A 7,254-nucleotide genomic window follows, 5' to 3' on the forward strand; every position below is an offset into this window, starting at 1 on the left:
CGTAGATATATCTGGATCATGTTTTCTATGGTATTTTTGTTCATGTGGATTGGATTCATGTTTTTTCCTTTGATCAATGGTCATTCCCTCCCAGAAAGTTCTGCAGCAGAACTGGTCGAAGGGGTGTTAGCCTCACATTCTTCCTCACACAAAACAAAATGGAAAGAGACCAGTCCCTTATTAACATTTCAGCGGTCCCAGTGTCGTAATTTGACGGTGATCGGGTTAGCGTTAAGCTTTGCTACACGCACTTTTCCCTTATCTTGACTATAGTTGTCGGACGCCATTTTGTATGTATCGGCGGCCATTTTAGTTGAATGCGTTGCCTCGTGGTCAGCATGCCCTTTGTCCTTCCTTTGTACCACTGACCACTCGAGTTTGCCCAGCAACAGGCTATTTTTAGTAATGGTCAAGCTCACACATGCGCAGTTTAGATTGACCAGTCATCACAACTCAGAATGTTTTGCCAAAATGACCAGTGGTGTTGTAGCTCCTCCCACGAGTTGGCTGTGTTCCAAAAATGACCATATATGTACCTAAAACTCTGTAACTGTGTCCCGCCTATGTTTTTATTACTGTAAAACTGTATAAAAGAAGGACTTGCACCGATGTTCGGTGTGATACTTCTTGCATTACCGAAGGGTGCTGTAGGAATGTACCACCACCCCATGGGGTCTTAATAAACTTGTCTTTTGCATTTTCTAGTTTCCGTGCCAACAGTTCTTATGGTGTAGAGGGTATTCTGCGGAATATGTAGGCCTGGAGAACCCAATACCACAAATTGGCGGCCACGAAGGGACTCATCGGCGACTCGGATGCCCGAAGGAGAGGTCGTGACGAAGGATTGGAAACTCGCCATGGACGCGTACGCTGCCTCTGAGTGACCCGAGTCTTGGCACCCACGGTGTTTTCTTCCTTTCCTTCTGATCTGACCTTCCAGGTGGCGCCGGTCCCCGACTGAGATCCTGCTCGTTCGAGTTGTCGTACAGTGCCGATTTAGCTGATTTGATCACAGACCTTGGCAGTTGGAATCTGGATATCTGAGATTTTGGTAAGCTTGTGATTGGTAAGGTCGTCTGCGGACACTTACTGTGGTTCTATGAATATGTTTTGAGTTAGCTAACATTTGATCCTATGATTTGAACTATATGTGCAGTGCACTTCACATAGGCAGGCATGTAGAGATATTTCTCTAAAATTGTTTGTGTTTGAACGGCACATTTGTGTGAAGTATAGTAGGTGCCATTTTTGTAGTATCACGTTTCCGTGATACTTTTTGAACATGCCTGTTTTAAGCACACTTCGAGGAATGTGCTGTCTTGGAAATGGTACCACTTATCGATTAAATGAATCTCAGCCGGCTCCCTCAGAGGGGACTCCCAATCGGGAGATGTACATAAAATTTGGCCTTTCCCCTATATTATACAGTAAATTATGGAATAAGTACACCAGATCTGATCCCGAGTTGCAATGGCCACTACATGGGTCGTTTGATTTACGAAAGGTTCAGTTTGTGGAGCAATGTTTGTTTCAACGTAGGTCTAGACAAAATATGTTTGATTGTGTACGAATGTGGGAGAAAGCAGTGCGGGAACGAATGAAGCGTGAGATAGCCTTGGCGGAGAAAGAGCAGCGTAAGGCTGCTCGGGATAAGGCTTTACAGCTGGAGGAGAAGGAGTTGCAGGAAAAGAAAGAGAGGGAGGCACGGGAACGTAATTTGCAAACGAGCGGTCAATTTCCTATTCGGCATCCGCTTTATCCTGTCCTTACTAATGAAGTTGATGATTTCTCATCACTAGATCGGTGCCCGCCTCCGTACGTTTCGCCTACGGCCCCGGACGAGGACGAGGACAATGAGGAGTACGGGAGTAAGAGTATGAGGTTAACTGCTGGTGAAGCTGCAGAGTTGCGCAGTTTTGCTCGCAAACTTAATTTGAATAAAATAACTATGTCAGAGATTAAAAATGAAATGAATAAGTGGTCAGAGCGAGAACAGTTGTATTTTTTAAGTGCTCTCGGAGATGAAGTTGTAGAACGATTTAGGAAAAATTCAACTGATTTAGAGCCTAAGGATATATCAGTTCATCGTGAGAATATGAGTAAAGGTTTATTTGTTATTGCAGATGTGGATGAATTTTTCCGACGGTTGGTCCACCTACGGGATGAGGCGTCCAGATTGCGTGAAGCACGAAAAGCAGCAGACGTGCCTGCGCCGGGGTCGACGGAACAATCCAAAGAGTGTTCTATCTTTGGAGCAGATAAGCGTTTTAAAGTTCATGTTATGCCCATGCGTGAAGCTGCACCTTTGTATGTTCCCCCCAAAGGGCAAGGTACCAGTGATGATAAATTGTCCGGGGATGCAAAAGGGTATTTCATATATAATTGGGTGTATACGCCTTGGAATAGGGCAGATGTTATGGCATTGAAAAATGCTTTACCCGATCCCCGTAAAAATCCGGCAGCTTTCTATGAAGGAGTGGAGGGGGCTATTTCTTCATGTGTTATGACGTTAGTTGATATTGACCTTTTCTTTGGGTTAATACTACCCCCTGATATGTGGAGAGCGATTTGTAAGTTTGATGACCAAGCAATTTTGGGAGCAGATTGGAAAGCTATAGCCCAAGCTGAATTAGATAGGGAGCCTGCATGTAAGCCCTGCCAGTTAATTCTAGACCTCCCGACAGCTATTTTGAATAAATTAAAAACGCTTGTTCCCCCTAAAAAGATTGATTGGACTATGGTAGCCTCTTGCAAACAGAAACAGGACGAGTCAGTATCTGACTTCTTTTCACGTTTCGAAGAAGCGTTTCATGATTACAGTGGGCAATTATTAACGGATGATATGGATAGGCATTTGTTCGTTGATAAGTATGTGGCTAATCTCCTACCGGAGATTGCAAAACGATTGAAAACTAGTGAAAGTTCCTGGACCATGGCGACCCCTGCGTCCTTGTTAACTATGGCTCAGTATTATGAGCGACAGGAATTAGAGGCTAAAGAAAGTACTGATAAGAAAGCGAAGGAGTTAAAGACGAAGGTGATGTTGGCTCAGGTTCGTGCTACGCAGCCAAGAGGGAATGATAGAGGCAGGCGAGGAGGGTATGGTACGTCTTATGGTCGTACCAACATTGCTGAGGATCAATGTGCATACTGTAAAGAGTTTGGGCATTGGGCTGAAGATTGTCCGGTGCTTCGTGAGCAACGTAATCAGCGTGGTCGTGGAGGTGGAAGGACACGGAACAGTTATTCGGGGGTGAGAGGTGGAGCAAGTGATCGTGGTAGGTTTGAGGTGAGGGGTAGTGGTCAGGATGAGCATAATACTTTTGATCGACGGAATCAGTACCAGATATCGGAGGGTGAGAATGTGGAGTCTCAGGATTATGTGCACGCATAGGATTGCGTAGGATGGGGTGTGGAATCGGTTGAAGTGCCAGTAGATCAAAGAGGTCCATATGTATCAGCGGGCGTTTTGGGTTCTACTGATCAGTTTTTGGTTGATACAGGAGCTACTCGCAGTGCTCTGTCTAAATACTTGGTTCCAAGGGCTCCCCTGTCTGGCGAAACGATTACATGCATAGGGTTCGATGGAACACCCTCTCCAAGCCCACTGTCACAACCTCTTACGTTTTACATTGACAGATTCTTTGGCCTGTGCCCATTCTTATTGTCGCCACATACCCCAGACAATATTATGGGCATAGATTTGCTTAAATATTTTTGAGGAACAATACGCTGCGCTCCTGAAGGAGTGCGGGTTATTTTGAATGACAATTATCCGGATGTAGGAAGACTATGTACTATGCAAGAAATTGAAGCATTAGCCTCTCTCCCACACACGTTATGGGCTACATTAGACACGGATGTGGGACAGATGCTCATTCCGCCTATTCGAATAACTGTTAAGGAGGGAGTGTCCTTGTCACGTGTACCCCAGTATAAAATATCTAGGGAAGGTGAAATTGCCCTGACGCACATCGTTCAGGATTTGATTATTGCAGGAGTCGTGGAGGAAGTTCCCTACAATTTTTGTAACAGTCCGATTCTTCCAATCCTAAAGAAAGACACTGATGACAAAGTCTATCGATTTATTATTGATTTGAGGGAGATCAACAAAATTGTAGTGCCCCAGTACCCGGTGGTGTCTGATTTCACCACCTTACTTACTTTGGTCCCCCCCACTGCTACCATTTTTTCTGTAATTGACCTTAAAAATGCCTTCTTTTCCATTCCCATCCATCCTGATAGCAGATATCTATTTGGCTTCACGTTAAATAATAAATCGTATAGATTTTGTCGAGTTCCTCAAGGCTATACAGAAAGTCCTAGCATTTATAGCCAGGCTTTAAAAAGACAGCTTGATTCTTTTGATTTGCAGTCTGGAGTAGCTCTTATCCAGTATGTTGATGATATTTTACTGGCTGCAGACACATATGCACAGTGTGAGGAGAGTATTCTTGCTTTGCTCTCTTTTCTTGCTCAGAACAATCATAAAGTTTCTAGGAAAAAACTACAATATTGTAGACCAAAGGTGACCTACCTCGGTCATCTTTTGTCTAAGGAGGGACGTGCATTAACATCTGATCGAATTCAAGCAATTTTAGATACACCAGTCCCCCGCACTCAGAGAGATGTACGTGCCTTTATAGGTTTAACGTCCTTTTGTAGACAGTGGATAATGGGGTTTTCACACATTATAAAACCTTTGTTAGCATTATTGTCCAAAACTACATCAATGCCTCTTGAATGGACAGATGAATGTCAGATTGCTTTCGAACAATTGAGACAAGCCCTTTGTTCTGCACCAGTGTTAGGTACACCAGATTACACAAAGATTTTCACGTTGTACGTACACGAGAAAGATGGGTGTGCATTGTCGGTGCTAGTGCAGACACACGGGGATAAGCAGAGGCCCTGCGCATACTTTTCGGCAATACTTGATCCTGTGGCACGAGGATTACCTGGGTGTTTCCGAGCAGTTGCAGCAACGGAAGTGGCTATACGGCAGAGTGAGGGAATAGTTTTGTCACACAAATTGTTGGTATTAGTTCCCCATGCGGTAGATGCTTTGTTAAATCAAACGAAGACCCAGTATCTCACGAGTGCACATTTAACAGGATATGAGCTCACACTGTTGGTGCCACACATCACACTAAAGAGATGTGCTACCCTGAGCCCTGCCACTTTATTGCCGTATCCGGTTGCTGAGGGCCAAGAGGAAGAACACCATGTTTGTGTTTTCCTGACTGAAGAACAAACAAAGGGTCATGTCGACTTACAGGATACGCCACTTCCAGATGTGGATAGGGAACTGTGGGTTGATGGATCGTGTTTAAGGCTGCCAGATGGCACTACTTCTGCAGCATATGCGATCACGACACTTAAGACAGTGGTAGAAACAGCACGAATACCACAGAAATCGGCTCAAGCAGCGGAGCTAATAGCCTTGACAAGAGCCTGCGAATTGAGTGCTGGCTTATGTGTGAACATCTACACAGACAGCCAGTACGCCTTCGGAGTAGCGCATGACTTTGGCCTACTCTGGAGAGAGCGTGGGTTTTTGACTTCGCATGGAGTACACATCATGCACGGAGAACTAGTGCGTGATCTTTTGAATGTGTTACTTTGTCCAAAGAAAGTGGCGATAATCAAATGCAGTGCACATAAAAAGGTCACTGACAAAGTAGGACAAGGTAACGCTTTTGCAGACAGTATAGCAAGACAAACGGCTATGTTACGAAACGACTCATCAATGTATGTGATGAAATCACAGGCTGAGCGATGGCATGATGCTAGAGAGGAGATACTAGACATTCAGAAATCAGCGTCTGAAGCAGAACTTGCAACCTGGGCAGTTGAGGGAGTGCTGGATGATGAGGGTTGCTGGCGACGTAAAGATATGGAAAGATGGAAATTGCCTGCAGCTTACTTGCAAGCGATGGTCCAAATGACACATGGATTGGCACATGTTGGAGCTCTTGCAATTACTCGATTGCTAACGCGAGTTTGGGAGCATCCTGAGATTGCCAATACGGCCAAGAGAGTAGTGCAGACCTGTCTGATATGTTTACAGCACAATCCTGCAAAAGGGACGCACACTCCGAAAGGAGGGTTTGTTCCACCTACTGCACCGTTTGAAGTACTGCAAATGGATTACATCCAGCTTGAGCGTTGTAATAACCTTAAGTATGTCTTAGTGGTGGTGTGTGCTTTCAGTAAATGGATTGAGGCCTTCCCCACGAAGGATAATACAGCATTGACAACAGCTAAAGTTTTGCTCAAAGAGTACTTCCCTCGATACGGCGTTTGTAAATTTTTGTGGAGCGATAATGGTCCTCATTTTGTTGGGAAAATTGTGGAATATGTGATGAAGGGATTGGGAATTCAGCAGAAATGTCATGCTGTGTTCCATCCTCAGTCAGCAGGTCTCGTTGAACGGTATAATGCTACTCTGAAATTGAAGCTAGCAAAGATCGTGGCATCCACGTCTTTGAAATGGCCGGATGCTCTGCCTCTGGTGTTGCTATCTATCAGATCAGTGCCCCATTCTCGAACTGGCCTCACACCTTATGAAGTGGTGTTCGGAAGGCCTATGAATATATGAGGAGTTCCTAAGCCTCGATTGTTACATGATGTGCCTTGTATAATGATGAACGATTATTTGGCACGATTAACAAATGATTTACTTTCCATTCATCAACAGGTTCGAGAAGCGCTCCCCGACAATTCTATTGGAGAGGCTCATAATCTTCGTCCTGGGGATCATGTCATGATCCGTTCTTTCGAGAGAACAAGCAGCTTGGAACCGAGGTGGCGTGGCCCGAGCAGGTATTGCTTGCAACTCGTACGGCTGTGCGAGTCACCAACAGGAAGAGGTGGGTGTACTCTACTCACTGCCGCCGTGTCTCTCAGGATCTGGTGAGCCCAACTGTGCTGTCTGATTATCGAGACATCTTGGACGAGGAGAAGAGTCCAGCTGTAGCGTCTGCCGAATCGGAGGGAGCCTTCCCGGACCACACTGTTTCTGGAAGAGAGAGATACAACTTACGACCACGATAAGCAGTTTTTTTTGGTGCGAGACTGGTTGAGTTACCGCTCTGGGGTTTGTGAAACGGAAGCCGGGAATATCAAGGGGGGGGGGATCTGTTCTGCCAAGTGTAGCGACACCCGTCTTGAATCTCGGAGAAGAAACCAACGGCTACCTCGGAGCTCAGCACTCATATTTTTATTTTTTTGTTGTGTTTTTGAGACATTTTG

The sequence above is a fragment of the Lissotriton vulgaris genome, chromosome 1_1 (assembly GCF_964263255.1).
Source record: "Lissotriton vulgaris chromosome 1_1, aLisVul1.2, whole genome shotgun sequence".
Lineage (NCBI taxonomy): Eukaryota > Metazoa > Chordata > Amphibia > Caudata > Salamandridae > Lissotriton > Lissotriton vulgaris.